Raw genomic sequence first — 16439 nt, 5'->3', positions numbered from 1 at the left:
ACATCTTCATTTTTCCTAGGCTTTAACTGAAATTTAGCAGTTCCTCAAAAAAACATGTGATTTTGTCCCCAGTGAGTCACAGGTATTTTCTTTTCTTTTTTAATTGAAATATAGTTGATGTATAATATTATATAAGTTACAGGTGTACAATACCATGATTCACAATTTTAAAGGTTATGCTCCACTTTTAGTTATTGTAAGATATTGGCTATATCCCCTGTGTTGTACAATATACTTATAGCTCATTTTATGTATAAGAGTTTGTACTGGGACTTCCTAGGTGGCGCAGTGGGTAGGAATCCGCCTGCCAATGCAGGGGACACGGGTTCAAGCCCTGCCCCAGGAAGATACCACATGCCACGGAGAAACTAAGCCCATGCCCCACAACTATTGAGCCTGCGCTCTAGAGCCTGTGAGCCACAACTATTGAGCCCATGTGCTGCAACTACTGAAGCCCGCGCGCCTAGAGCCCGTGCTCTGCAACAAGAGAGGCCACCGCAATGAGAAGCCCACCACACCACAACAAAGAGCAGCCCCCGCTCACTGCAGCTAGAAAAAGCCCGTGTGCAGCAACGAAGACCCAACACAGCCAATAAAATAAATAAATTAAAAACAAACAAAACAAACAAAACCAGTTTGTACCGCTTAATCCTCTACCCCTATATTGCCCCTCCCCCCTCCCTCTCCACACTGGTAATCACTAATTTGTTCTCTATATCTTTGAGTCTGTTTCTGTTTTTCGTTGTGTTTTTTTTAGATTACACATACAAGCGATATCATATATCTGACTTACATATGCTATCTCTGTTTGACGTATTTCACTTATTTCACTTAACATTCCTCCAAGTCCATCCACGTTGCTGCAAATGGCAAAATTTCATTTTTTTTCATGGCTGAGTAGTATTCCATTGTGTGTGTGGGGGTATATATATATATACACATACACCACATCTTCTTTATCCATTCATCTGTTGATGGACACTTAGTTTGCTTCCACAGACTGTTGTAAATAATACTGCGATGGACTTTGGGGTTCAGATATCTTTCTGAATTAGTGTTTTTGTTTCTTTAAGATAAATACCCAGGAGTGGAATTGCTGGGTCATATGGTAGTTTTATTTTCAGTTTTCTGAGAAATCTCCATACTGTTTTCCACAGTGGTTACACCAATTTACATTCTCGCCAACAGTGCACAAGGGTTCCCTTTGCCCCACATCCTTCCCAACATTTGTTGTTTGTGTTCCTTTTTTTTTTTTTTTTTTTTAAATTCATACATTGAAATTCTTTATTTATTTATTTATTTATTTATTTATTTATTTATTTTGGCACACGGGCTTAGTTGCTCCACGGCATGTGGGATCTTCCTGGAGCAGGGATCGAACTCATGTCCTCCACATTGGCAGGCAGACTCCCAACCACTGCGCCACCTAGGAAGCCCCTGTGTTCCTTTTGATGATACCCATTCTGACAGGTATAAAGTGATATCTAATTTTGGTTTTGATTTGCATTTCCCTGAGGATTAGTGATGCTGAGCATCTTTTCACATGCTTGTTGGCCATCTGCATGTCCTCTTTGGAAAAATGCCCATTTTTTAGTCAAGTTATTTGTTTGTTGTTTTGTCTTGTTTTGTTTTTGTTGAGTTGTAAGAGCTGTTTATGTATATATTGGATATTAACCCCTTATCAGTCATATCATTTGGAAATATTTTCTCCCATTCTGTAGGTTGTCTTTTCATTTTGTTGATAGTTTCCTTTGCTGTGCAAAAGGTGTTAAGTTTAACTAGGTTCCATTTGTTTAGTTTTGCTTTTATTTCCTCTGCTTTTAAGAGACAGATCTAAAAAAATATTGCTATGATTTATGTCAGAGTGTTCTGCCTATGTTTTCCACTAGGAGTTTTATGGCTTCTGGTCTTATATTTAGATCTTTAACCCATTTTGGGTTTATTTCTGTATGTGGTGCTAAAGAGTGTTCTAATTTAATTATTTTACATGTAGCTGTCCAGTTGTCCCAGCACCACTTTGAGAAATAAAATATTGCCTGCCGTATCAGTAAACAAAGGATATCACAGTCATCAGCAATTGCAGCCCTCCAAAGGTGAGCCAGTGAGTCCTGATGGAACTCAGGAAGGAAACAAAGAATACCTACAATCTACCATCCATCAGACTGCAGCCACTCCCAATGGTGAGCCCTGAGGGAACTCGGGATGAGAAAGCACAGGATACTGGCCCCAGATAGGTGCAGTGCATATCAAAGGAATGATTTCAGTGAGCCCAGACTCTTGCATCTTTCCCTTCATAGAAAAGCGTTAGATTCCTTAACTTGATATATCTGGTTTTCTTTAATTAACAATAATCTTTTGAAGTTCAGACTACCTGCCCTTTGTTGCAAAACTCCTATATATTCTAGCTTCTACCTTGCCTCCTCAGAGCAGTTTTCTCAGGGTTACTTGAGATGCTGCTTCCTAGGCTTGAAGTCCTCAGTGTGTCTGCTGAATGAAACATAACTCTCAACTTTTAGGTTGTGTTACCAAGTCCCAGCTCACTCTGCTCACCATGTGACAGGCCAATAAATCGGGAGATGAGGTGTCGAGGCAAGGAGTAGTGACTTTATTCGGAAAGTCGGCAGACTGAGAAGATGGTGGACTAGAGTCCTAGAGTACCATCTTATCTGCGTCCGGATGCTAGTTTCTTTTATAGAACAGAGATGGCGAGGAAGTAAAGTAAAAAGGCTACAAGTCTTGCAAAATATCTCCAGGTTTTGTCCAGCCTTGGGGAGGGGATGTATTAATTTCTTCTTTTCTGCAGCCATTCAAGGGTAGGCAGAGTCAGGGTGTTTCCCTGTGAGCTGAACAAAGGTACTTTAACATTCAGGCAGAGGTGCGGGGTTCCCCAAGGCAGGCCATTATATACACCTGTAGCCATAGACAGAACAAAAGCAGTGGAAAGCAAAGGTTAAAGTAAAAGAAACAGGTCCAACATGGAGTCAGATTTTGTTCTTCCCCGTTACAATTGTGCATATTCTTTTAGTCAGCAGCTTATTGAAGAGACTGTCTTTTCTCCATGGTATATTCTTGCCTCCTTTGTCACAGATTAATTGACCATAAGTGCATGGGTTTATTTCTGAGTGGAGTCACAGATATTTTCATAGCTCATTATTAAGCTGTTGGGGCTCTCTCAAAATATCATTTATGTTTGTCACCACTTTGAAATTATGATAGTTATAGATCTGCCACTAGATCTTGTTATTTAATTTTTAGGAAGCATACGCATCACTATATGATGGATTTTTAAAACTGTTTAGACACCAATTTCAGTATCATTCATCTCTTTTGTAATCCCAGTACTTTATCTTATGGAATTAAAATCAATGTTCTAAGAAGGGTATTCTGTGCATCTCACCAGGATTCTCACAATAGGGTTATGAACCTACCCCAGGGCAAGTCTCACAGGGGTGTTGGAACAGAGAGAGCCTGGGGCTCTCACACCCCCAACAGGGGTCAGGCGTAGGATTGCCTGTTACCTGGTGACCTTGGTGAAGGGCAAGGGCAAAAGAACAGTCAAGTGTGGCAGCATCTGAAATGGACACACAACAGTTTAGCTCAAGCTTTAAAATTTTTCTCTTTGTCACTCGACATTCCTCTCTGATCCAATGGTTTCTGCAGCACATCCTCGTCCCCTCATCCCTGCCCCGGAGTTCAAGGGTAGTGAAGGGACTTTCAGCTGCATTGTCTGGCCTCTGCTGCCTCTCCCCCTCCCCTGATGAGGGAGGACTCTCCCAGGAGGCCTGCCCTGCCCCTCCCTGTTCTCTGTCATCAGAAGGGGGATGCTTTCTACTGCACCTTCCTCTCCAGAGGGAAAATCCCTCAAAAATCCAGCACCCGCCCTGTCTACACCATGAAATACACCTCTTCTCTGCTTCCCACAGAGAATATCAAGCACCCGCTTGGGCCAGACCCAGTTCTAGGCACTTGGGGATTCATCAGTGAATAAAGCAGGGACCCCTGCCCTCAGGGGCGGATGTGCTTCTCTCATGTGAGGTGGCTAGTTTTAACCCATGGTGTCTAAACTTGTGATCTTGAATTTAGAGATTTCGTCCCTCTCACAACAGTGCCTATTTTCCACAATTATTGCTATGGGATTCAAAATCCAATTTTTGAGAGTCAAATGAATACCATGCGTATTTCGCTTTATTTGTTGCACAGCGCTTACATCAATTCCAATATTTCCAGAAGGAAATACACACTCAGGGAAGAGCGAGAAGGTCCCTGAAGAAGGGATGAAGGTTGTGCCATCTTTGTCTCTGAGGGGCCAACCCACAGGGTTCTGATACCACCTAGGGCCCTGTGGCGCTCCTGGGCACAAAGCCTTTCTGTGTCCCCCATTTCTTTGATTATAGGAACCCACATTCATTCAGCCTCCATGATCCTCCCCAGGTTCCAATGGGCAGATTCAAGCAGTTGTTCATTAGGGAAGGAAAGGGATGCACGAGACCTGGGAGACACAGTCAAGAGCAGCCTTGGGGCAGGTCCCGTTTCCCCAGCAACAGTACACACAGCAATACCTTTGAGCTATTTTGCAGAAGTTAAAACCCCCTCCAAGTGAGAGAAGTTAATGATTAATGATGGTGTGCTGCCCACAAGCACGTAGACCCCAGACCCGTTGGACTTGAAGGCTGATGATGCTGAGTCCCACTCACCTCACCACCAACCCACCAGAAGAGTGCAGGACTGTTACTGCCTTGATCCTTGTCGCCTACCCCTGACCACGAGCCCCGACGATGAGCCCTCTCCCTGTTCCCTAGGGAGGGGAGTACAGTTCTTGAGGCATTACCCTACTGTGTTCCCCCTTTGCCTAGCAAAGTAATAAAGCTATCCTTTTCTACTTCACCCAAAACTCTGTCTCTGAGATTTGATTTCGCACTGGTGTACAGAGAAGCTGAGCTTTCTGCATGAGTTCCTGGGCAGCAGCCGGGATGCAGGAAGCTGACAGGGTTTTGCAAGGCAAACGCACCCAGGTTAGAGTCACTTACTCAAGGAGTGAGAAAAAGAGAACAACATGGATATTTTAAAACTCTTACCCATGTAGCGAGTGTGTTGTCTGCTGCTTTGAGCTGGGTCCTGCCCCAGAACTCTCTGCAAGACCTCTATGTTCTTTCTGACAGGCTGATGGCAAGGCCTTTTTAGGACTTATTTAATTATCACAACAACCATTTGAGGCAGGTAGTCTCATTATCTTTTTTTTTTTTTTTAACAGATAAGAAATTGAGGCTAAGTAGGTGTCCCGGAGTCCCTGGAGGCTGCTCTTAACCCAGGGCCCAGGCTTTTATTCCCTACACTCTCTGACCTCTCTGGAAAAATCTGGATCACACCACATCTCCCTTCCAAAGGACCCTGCATTTGCCTCCCATCTGAGAGGCCCCTAGAGCAGAAATCTGATCTCATTTCTACTCTGCTTAAAGTCCTGCCCTGGAACCCCATGGCCTTGGGATGAAACTCAGATTCCTTACGGTGCCAAGCAAGGCCCCTGAGAGCTCTGGGTGTCTCCAGCTCCCTCTGCCTCTCCACTTCAGGCCAGCTGTCCCACCACGCAAATGCACCTGGCTCTCACTCCCAGGACTATCACTCTTCTTTGCTCTGCTTCCACTGTCCTCTCAACCGAGGGCACAGCTCTGAAGGATGCTGCCCTTGGAACTCGTGGCAGAGCCCTGGGCACCCCAGCCTTTCAAAATTTAGAAGTATGTCTTGGAATGAAGTTTCCCAACAGAGTTTTCATATGCTGCAAGGGCAGCATATGAAAGTGATTTAGAACGTGAGCTTGGAAATCAGACAGAGTCCAGTCCTGCACGACCTCACGAGGCAGAAGATAGATGGGCTCCAGCCTAGGTATTTACAACAGGCCACCTGTTTACATTTCTTGGGGCAGGAAAAAGGTGGGCTTCAGGTTAGGCATTTACAATCCGCCTCATGTTTGCACTTTGAAATAGAAATAACAACAGAAACAGGGTAAATAGCCAGGCTTTGTTTCCTGAAGACACTTTAAGATAACACTCAACGCAGGAACAGAGAGGGGGTAAACCTTATTTGAGTAAAAGGTCCAGAGGTCAGATATTTCCCATCCTTGGGGCAAGGGAGACATTGCACATGTGCAGAAAGTCTCCTTGGGGGTCAGAAAAGAGGGGGCACCACCACCGAACAGGTGATGCCAAGGCCCCCTCTGGGCTGGAATCCATCTTGGAAAAAAGTTGCACATGCGTGTTGGGGAGGGTTCTAGGGCAGGTCCGGTGTGGAAAAAGAAACCAGATAATTGGCCAAAGGTAAACAAAGATCCGGAAGAACTGCCTTATATAAATGACTTAACTGCCTCTTTAGTGCGCTCCTCCTTTTTAGAGGGGGACACCCACACCCTTTCTCTCTGGGTGTGCATCTCTGCCTTGCTTCTGTCTTAAATAAACAAACTGTTTCTCTGTGTGCTCTCCCACTTGTGCTATGTTTCTAATAATAAACCTTATACCTGTTTTTACAGTTTTTGCCTCCCTGAGAAATGCATTTTTTAATGGGGGCAAGGGCCAGGGGAATTTTACTTCTAGCCTCTAGCCCCTGGTGGACGGGCAAGCTCGGATTCCTGGTTTTCATCCAGGCCACCCAGGTCCAATTCCTGGGCAGGGAACTAAGATCTTCAAGACACTGCTCATTGCTGCCTCTTCAAGATCACTCATGCATGTTACTTACCCTTCCTGAGCCTCTCTTCCCTCATCTGGAAAATGGGGATAAGAGGACCCTCTCTGGGACTTGTGAGGGATAAATGGATGAAGGCAGGTAAAGGAGCCTGCACACGCCAGAGAACTCCAGTAAATGGAGAGCATGTCCCACTGCCAACACATGGGGGTTTCCTGCTTCTTGCTCTGGGCCCTGCTGGGCCCTTTTTACCTCCCCTCACTCCATGTTCTCTATCCATGCCCCTCTGTGCCCTTGGCAACTGGGCAAAGAGGGCTTATCTCTTCCTTGTCATAGGAAGATCCCAAGGCCAGTGCTGAGTCAGCCAAGAAGCTGCTCACCTGTCGGTAGGGAAGCCCCTGGACTCAACCCAAGCCAGAGTCCAAGAACAGCTCTTCCCGAAAGCTGCAGCCGGGCCCAGTCAGAGTGCCTTCTCCACTTTGAAGTGATGTTTCTCAGGCTTTGGGTAACATCGTTCCCAACCAAGGGAGAGAACCTTGTTAGAGCAAGAGGAGCCACACCAGGGAGTCTTGGGGTCACCTGCAGTCCACCTCTTGCTGGTCCTGCTGCATGGGCTTCATGTCCCACCGTGTTGATTTCTCCTTGTCTTCCTCCTGCTAGGCGACAGTGGGGTTCTTGTGGGCATGCGTCCAATACCTCCAGGGATGGGGAGCTCACTCCCTCTTTAGGCTGTTCTCTATACTGACACACACACTGGCTTTGGGGAGAGATCATTCTGCTGCTTACTTATGAAAGCTTCACAGACACAGAGGGCTCACCATCGGAAGCACCCAGAGCGCTCCTTCCCGGGTGGTCAGCCACAAACACAAGTTTTGGTCGTTTGCATCCATGGAGCCCAAACCAACCCCTGAAGCCAAATCCTGACTCTGGATCCCGACACTGAATTAAATCTTGGAGAGTTTTGGGTGAAGTAGAAAAGAATAGCTTTATTGATTTGCCAGCAAAGGAAGCCACAATGGGCTAATGCCCTCAAAACTGTGTGTCCCCACTTGGAGAGGGAAGTGAGGAGTTTTATAGTAATGGTGCAAAGAGGGCGTGATCAACTCGTGGACACTCTTCTGATTGGTTGGTGGTGAGGTAAGTGAGAGTCAGCATTGTCCATCTTTTCGTTCCAACCCATCTGGGGTCTACGTACTTGTGGGCAGCGCACTATTAAACTTCTCTCACCTGGTGGGGGTTTCAGTATCTGCAAAACAGCTCAAAGATATTGTTGTGTGTTTCCCTTGAAGGGGATCCAGGACCCTGCCCCAAGGCTGCTCTTGACTGTGTCTCCCAGGTCTCGCGCATCCCCTCCCTTCCCTAATTAACAACTGCTTGAATCTGCCCATTGGAACGCAGGGAAGGTCATGGAGGCTGAATGGAGCCTATGTCCTGTAATCAAAGAAATGGGGGACACAGAAAGGCTTTGTGCCCAGAGCCCACAGGGCCCTGCTTGATATCACCCCCAATCCACTTCCCACGACTCTTTGATTGCACTGAGCACACCTGACAACTCGAATCTCTCTCCCTCCCCTGTGTTCCTTCAAGTGTGAGGCAGCCCTTGACCCTCCACAATGCCAGAAAAAAGGAGGCACCCTGTCTCGTTTGCGGGGAGGGGTGAGGGGACCCCTAGGAAGCAGTGCGCTGAATTGAGTTTTAAGTGTGAGGAGGGTTCCTTGGGCTGAGGTAACAGCAAGGACAGGGCAAGAAGTCTGGCATGTGTCCTTTGGCAGTGTTGCTGGGTGAGTGTGACGTGAGGCCAGGAGGAGAGTGGGGCGGACGGGCGGCTGGGCAGATTGTGGAGGAGGCTTGCAATCATCTCTCCAGGATACAGAACCCTGAAGGGTTTTGATCGAGGGCACCAGAGTCTCAAACAAATGGAGGGTTAGAAGCAGGTGAGTCATAACCTCTGTGATGCTGAGTCGCTGAACCTAAAAGTTTTTCCTTCCCGGTGGCCTCTGGTGGTTGCAAGGCAGGCGGGGCAGCCACAGCTGTGGAAGATCTTTCTAGGCAGCCGGCTTGGGTATTATAGTTACACTGGTGTCCACGTTCTTTATGTTCCTTTCCCGTGGAGCTTCCAAGTCCACTTGGGATGGTCAGCACTGTGCCGAACGTCTGATTCTGGCTTGTATTCTCCTTTCATCATTGCCACTGCTCCAGGCTGGTGGGTACATGAGGCCTTGGACACACAACTCCTCTGGGACAGGTGGTGGGTTTCTTGCAGAGGATTAGGAGCTGGCGTACCTGTTACTAACCCAAGAAGCCCTGTAAGAAGACAAGCTCTGCTCCTTACTAGGGGAGACGCAGCAAGGCAGAGGTCAACACTCCATCCATGGGAAGGAACTGCATCCCAAATCGTCACGTGGGGGCTGGTGTCCTTCTGGCCTCTGGGATGATTCCTTCTCTCCTTTGTCCTTGAGTTTTCCTCAATATCTGCCTTTTCTTTGTGGTGATTTCACCATGACTGTAAGGTGAAATCTTTTGATTTCACATATTTGCAAGTTTTAAGAAAAACAATTTGTACTTTGAATCAAGTGGTGCAAAACCACGTCTTTTAAATTTTCATAAAATATTCTTTTTCTTTTCTTTCATTCTTCTCAACACGAGATTTAGCTAATTAATGCTTGAGTTGTATTTATTGAACATTCAACTGAACATAAATAAACATTGCTTTGAAGAGTAATAATATTGGAGTGGTATTTTATCACAATGGTGAGTATTTCTATTGCCAAGGTTTAGCGTGGTAAGCTCTGTAGGAATTCTTTCATGGGTGTGGCTCGAACTGAGAAAATAAAACCCTAAAATCCAACACAACAACAACAAAATGACATGTGCAATTTCAACCAAAAGTCACAGGGTGACCAAATCTGTGCGGAGACCAGCTCGGCAACTCGGGGCGAGTGACAGGTGCTGCAAGCTTAAAGAAACACAGACAGATTTAAGAGAAAAATGGGACCGGGGGACTCAAGACCTCTAGGATCAAGAGCCTCGCTGATTGATCGATCCCATGTTGCTTTTATTGAGCTCTCGGCATAGCCTAAGGGTCTAACACTCCCAGTTTCTTCCCACAACCAAGGTTATCTTTGAAGTAAACAAACAAAAGCCTCACATGACTGGGGGCAGTGATCTTTGTTTGCCTCCTGGATCCCGATTTGAGCTGGGCATGGATTTGAGCTGGGCGTGGAAAGCAAAGCAGCCCTGGGGGCAGGAGACCTCTCTCAGAAGGAGTAAGGGTCTGTGCCACCCCTGTTGGCCCCTCTGCGACTGTGCCTGTCTTAGGTTGTTCCTCCCCTGAGGAATCTTACCCGTCTCTGGCTAACCAGCCATCCTCCGGGGCCAAACAGGGTGATATGAGGTGTGCAAGTGAGGAAGGGGCTGCACTCCCAGAGAGGGTCAATTTTCTGTTTCCATGCTAGCCTATGCCCCCATGGCCTCCACGTCCAGCACCCTTAGTTCCTCCGCTGCTCAAGCAGGACATCCTGCATCCAGTTGCTCGGCCCACATACTTTAATTACTTTTAGTAACATTTTCAAGGTTTCAGAAAGACTTCTGAATGTTTTCCCACAAATCTGGTGATGCTTTTTTCTCAAACCCCTCAGTAAGGGGGAAACGTCTTAGATCACCTTGTTAATTTAGCTCTCCAATTAAAAAAACATCTCTCTCTATATAATTAGCTGTGGGTATCTGCTTACAAACATCCAGTGTCCCTCACAGAAAGTTGTAAACCAGCACAATGGAGAGGCTCCAGTGACAGGAGGGAACGCCCTCGCTGGATAAGGTGAGCTGGCCGGTGGCCGGGAGCTTACCCTCCACCTGCTAAGCTGCACCAAAGAGCTCCCTGTGGGGAGGTCTGTGGCGCAGGGCAGCAGCGGGGCCGTGGAGATCTGGATGGCAGCCATATGTCCCAGCAAATTTGGGGGCGTGTATTATGAACTGGCTGATTCTAAGGCTCCTTTGGGCAGGCTCTTAGTTCCTCAACTTTCCTGGATCAGCACTGAGGGTGGGACAGAGCACCGAAGGTATTTGCAAGGATCTGCTGTGTCGTGTCTGTTATTCTGGGCTCTTAGTCAGGAAAGGAGACCCACACCTGGGTATGTGGGACCTGAGGGAGCACTACTCCCAGGGAGAGGACGATTCTGGCCAGATATAAGCTGGGCTGGGCATGACCCACGGCCCACAAAGAAAACTGCAGCCAGGCAGCGTCCGGGGCCATGGGCTTTACACGCCTGCTTCTTTCCCCTCCACCCAGGAGGCAGCCGGGCAGGGAGCTGGGAGCCAGGATTCCGAGGCCCTGTTACTGCTGCCCGTAGGGGATAAGGACAATTAAAAACTGGAATGCTCCTCACAAGCAAGCTGTCTGCAGATGTCACCTGAATCAGACAGGTGACAAATCCCTCTTCAGCCCCCATTATATATAGGACATAAGCAGGATACTCCTTCATCTGTTTGGTGCTACGAGTCCTGCAGGGGTGCTCTGGGGATAGAAGGAGTAATGTGGCTGTAACAGGAACACCCCGAAGCCCTGAGGAGTTCAGCAGGGTCCCCTCTCTCACAGCCCCACTTTTAGCAGAGCACAGACTGGGCCCTTTCCTCTGCTCCTTGATGCACCCGCCGCAATGCTCTTTTCCAGGGCAGCACAGGGGTCAAGTTTGCTCTGCTGCTGCCCCCCTCTGGCCTCTGCTGTGCTCCCTCGGGACCATGTGGCTCTCGGAGGGGGGCGGTTTTTCTCCTCCATCCCACAGAGCAGCACGAAGCCCAGGACATGGTATGCAATTGCCTGTCATTAGCAGCTTGCAGATAACCAGGTGTGGTTGTAGCAGAGCCCAGGGCAGGAAATCCCAAACAGGGACAACTTAACAGCTTCAAGTACCTTGGCTGCTTGTGCCTGGCCCCCCTCCCCCGAGTTTTTGAATGCCCCCAGACACTTTGTTTCTAGAGCTCAATCTTCCTAGCAAGATGCCTCTCATCTGATAAACTAGACTGTCAAGTTGATCATGCACAGAGTGGGGTAGAGAAAAAGACCTTTACTGAGCTGTAGATTCCACATGGTTTAAGATCCCTGGGAAACTACCAGCCATGTGGTTAGATTGCTACTTGGTGAGCATGGACCACAAAAAGGAACCACAAAGGGTGCAGGGGGCTTCACTTGTTGAGATGCATGTGTCCGTCAGGGATAATTCTCATCAACCTCAGCGATTTGGGTAAACTCTCATGAGTCCTCACTCTTTGGATGTTTTTTTTTTTCCTCTGGGGGTTCTTGGCTATCTGTTTATATTTATACTGAAAAGCCGTGTGGAAGCTTTCTGCCTGTGGGCAGGCCTTGCTGATGGGGACGCTCCCGTTAGGACAGGGTTTCTCAACCCGAGCATGACTGACCTTTAGGACCAGATAATTCTTTTTGTGGGAACTGTCCTGTGACTTGAAGATGTTGAGCAGCGTCCCATTAGATACCCATTAACCCCCACCCCCATCTCAGGTGAGACCATCAACAGGGTCTTCAGGTACTGCCAGTGTCCCCTGGGGGCAAAAATGCCAGTGGGTTGAGAATCACTGTTCAGGCTGACGAGGCAGGGATGAGAGACACCCACTCAGTGTTTGTGCGCCTTTTCTTTCCCAGAGAGAAATCTTCCTAACTCCTGCCTGAGGAAAACAACCTTGGCCGCCAGTGTTTGGGAAGCTGAGGAAGAGGAGGCTGGCAGTCCTACTCTTCAGTGTGTGGGTTTTCACTCAATTCTCCTGTTTTCCATATGGTACCTCATCTTGCCCTCAGTCCAGAGCATCTCACTTTGTCAGCCTCTCCAGAGAGAGTCAGGATGAGGAGCTGGGGTCTAACATTTTTTTTGTAAATAACAGCTTTCTCGAAAAATAACACTCTACCAAAAAATTCACCCTTTTAAAGTGTACAATTCAGTGGTTTTTAGTACGCGTACATTCACACAAAATTTGTCTCTGGTTTTCAAGGTGACTGCTTCATTAAGTTTTTGTAACTTGGTGCTGACTGTGATTACAGTTTACACTTGCCCTGTGGTAACCCTTTCCTGGTGAAAGTTCTGTTAGCCACGTGTGCCCCACGTCCAGAAGGAAGGAGGGAGCAGAGCCGGCTTGCAGAAAGGGTGAGCTTCGTTTGGGGCTTCATCTCCCCTTGGTTCAGGAACACGGCCCGCCCCCACCCCTCGGCACCTTGGGGGCTCGCTGCCAGCGGGTCCTCTCCTGGCTGTTTGGCCGGGTGCCCTCCTATGGAAGCTTGTAAAAATTGGGATGCGGAGGTCACCAAAGCAAAAAGTGGGGACTGGGTCGGTGGCCATTGGCACTTATCCTCTGAGGGTGGAGTAGGAGGAGGGTGGCATAGATTTTAGTCTCTGGAGCCGAAGGTCAGGACTTAGGCCTCGGGTTGAAAGTTCCGAACTCAGATTCTGGGGTGAACAATTCGAGAGTCCTGACGGAACAGAGGGACCCTAGCCACTGGAGAGAGAGCGGGGACCAAGCATCGGGAGTGGTCACCGGGAATCCAGGTGGCCTTTAGGAGGGAGTCTAAATCGGGACAGGGGACCTTGGCCTCTGGGACCAACTGTGCTCAGGGTGTCCCCTAAAAAGCCCTGCGAGCTCCGCGGACGCCCCGGGAGGTTCGCAGGTCAGACCTGGAGCTCTCCATCCTTCGAACAGGGGCCAGGAAGGGACCAGATGAGGGAGGCCGCTGGCGCGACCCTGGAGGAAGCCGGGGGCGGGGCTGAAAGGCCTCGCTTTCTCCGCAAAGACACTCCTCTCCCTCCGCAGTTCCCGCGGCTCCCGCACCCCAGCGGACCTGAGAAATTGCGCCTGGGTCCTGGCAGGCGGTCGGACGCCCCCTGTCGGCCAAGCCAGGACTTGGCCTCTGCGGCAACCCCGGGACAGACCTAGAACCAGCAAGAGCCTGTGCTGGGGCAGCGCGAGCCTTAGCCGGCGTTGGCGCCGGGAGCCTCCACCGGTGTCCGCTATATGTGAAAACAAATTCAAAACCACACGTTCCTTGCCAAGGCAAGAATTTGTTGTGAGTTAGAGCATGAATCTAAGCAGTATAATTAAAAGAGGCTCAGATCTTTGATCTCAAAAGTAACTTCTTGTGAATTAGAGCATATACAAATGCAACCAAGCAGTTTATGTTAAAATGAAAACCAAGCTGTATTGATTTCTTATAGTGAGCTAGAGCACTTCAGTTCAGAAAGGCAAATTAACAAATTAGCTCAGAAACATCTCAAACTAAAGATCTTATTGCAAGTTAGAGCAAATTAAGATATCTGAGAAGTATTCCTAAACCTAACCTGGCATGGGAAACTAGAACAAATTGTGCTTGTGTAAAATCAAACTTAAAAGCACTCATTTAAAATAAAATGTATGATCTTTAAAGTGCTACATAAATTTTTTTATGTGCAAATAAGCTCAGAAACACACCGTCACTTCAAAAGTACTATATTTGTGCAAATTAGAAAAAATTAAGTAGGTTAGGTGAAAACTGTGTTAATCACATAGTTATACGTAAGGTAAATCAAAAGTGCCTTATTATGCTGAGTTAGTGAAAATAAAGGTGAAACTAAACTGTGTATACAAATAAATAGTATGCCTGCAAACAGACAGTATGCTTGTTAATAAGCAAAGAATCAGACATTCCCCTCTAAGGAAACTTCTAATTGTGAGAGAGAGCAAATAAGTTAGAACAAATTTAGATAAATCTAAGCAGTATTAGGGAATATGTCATTATTCTTTAATTTACCATGTGAGGAATTAAATATAGTCAATCAAATATAGTCAAATGTTTAGTCACCACTAAACATTTTAGGTGAAATCAAGCTCAAAATCACCCATTCAGTTCAGATGAAACTTCTTATTGCTCTTTAGAGATATTCATATGTAACAGTTGATATTAAAACAAGTACAGACTCGAGTGTTCTCCAAAGGACCATCTTAGGGTAACTTAGAGGGTATTTAAGAGTTTATGTGAAGTCAAGCTCGAAATCATTCATTCATTTCAAACAGCTTCAGAAGTACTTTGTAAATTTTATATATGCAAACAAGCTCAGGAAACATGCATTCATCTCAAATTTTCCTGCTTTCCTCAATTGCTAGGGGGAGCTCGTCAGGCCTGGCACAAAGGCCCCTCTTCTCACTGCAGACCGAAGCTGATTTGACTGAGACCACCAGTAACTACGTCTCTGCTTCTCCCTCCAGAGGCTCAATCCATATTTCAGCCCCAGAAACTAAGTCTGAATCTCCCATTTCAGAGGCTAAGACTCCACTCCCCACACCAGAAGCTAAAGACCCCACTTCTCTATCCAGAGGCTGAGTTCCCATCACACACCCCATTGGCCAAGTCCACACGTCCCCTTACAGAGGCTGAGTCCCAGTTTTGGCTGCAGCAGTCATCTGGTGCCACACAGACTCAATCCCGCTTCCCTTACCCAAGTCTAAGTCTCTGTTTCTCCATCCAGAAGCTAAGTCCTCTGAGCTCTCCTCAGAGGTTAGGTCCACACTCTCCTCTCTAGAGGCTGAGTCTGGAATTTGGCTCTATAGCAGTCCCTACCTCTCACCTGAGAGGCCACGCCCCTGCTTTCTCTCCAGAGGATGAGAACCCACTGCTGGCTCCAGAGGCTAAGTCCCAAGCCCTCTTCCAGAGTCTGGGTCCCCATTTCCGACCCAGAGTCTAGGCGCCAAGTTGTGCTGCCAGTGACTGTCCCCTATATTTCGCTTCAGAGGCTACATATGTGCCCCTTGCCCCATAGTCTAAGTTGCTACTTTTCCCTGCAGAAGATGAGTCCCTACGTTTGCAAATACTTTGCATGGGGTGTCAACTGAATTGCTGGAACCAGAGCCAACCGGCAATCTTCTCAGCTGGGTTTCCTGCTGGGTCCTCTTCTTCATGAGGTGCTTTAGAGTGTATTTAGTCAAAATTAAGCAGCATATTAATAAAAACAAGCTCAGGATGAAACATTTTTCTCAAGAGTAAATGTAACTTCTTAGGGAGTTAGAGTGTAGCTGTTCTAAAGTAGCCAGTGTAGGGACTTCCTTGGTGGTCCAGTGGATAAGACTCTGTGCTCCCAATGCAGGGGGCCCAGAGTTCTATCCCTGGTCAGGGAACTAGATCCTGCATGCATGCCACAACTAGGAGTTTGCATGCCGCAACTAAGAGTCCGCATTCCGCAGCTGAGAGCCTGCATGCTGCAGCTAAGAAGAAGTCTGCATGCTGCAACTAAGACCCAGTGCAGCCAAAATAAATAAATAAATAAATATTTAAAAAATAAATAAATAAATTAGCCAATGTATGTGAAATCAAGATCAAAATCACTCACCCATTTATAAATGAAATTTATAAGCCTCATAAATGATATATAAATTTTATGTATACAAACTAACTCAGAAATACATGTATGACACAAACACAATTTCAAGTTACATTAGAGTAAGGTGCATCTAAGTAGTGTTAGTGAAACCTAGTTCAAAGGCAGACTTAGTCCTCAAAAGCACTTAACTTATAACGTTAAGTTAGTGGAAATACAGATGAAACTGTGCACCCAATCAGTACATTTGTATAAGAGCAAAGAACCAGATATTCCTCTCTTCTGAAGTGTGAAATGGTGAGATAGTACAAATATAAATGATTTACAGTCAACCTACATGAATCTAAGCAGTTATAGAGAAAATAAGCTCACAATTACATGTTGTTCTCTAAATGTCCTTGTTTTTGTGACACAACAAAT

This window comes from Hippopotamus amphibius, chromosome 12 (genome assembly GCF_030028045.1).
Source record: "Hippopotamus amphibius kiboko isolate mHipAmp2 chromosome 12, mHipAmp2.hap2, whole genome shotgun sequence".
Classification (NCBI taxonomy): Eukaryota; Metazoa; Chordata; class Mammalia; order Artiodactyla; family Hippopotamidae; genus Hippopotamus; species Hippopotamus amphibius.
This window is presented reverse-complemented; position numbering follows the sequence as displayed.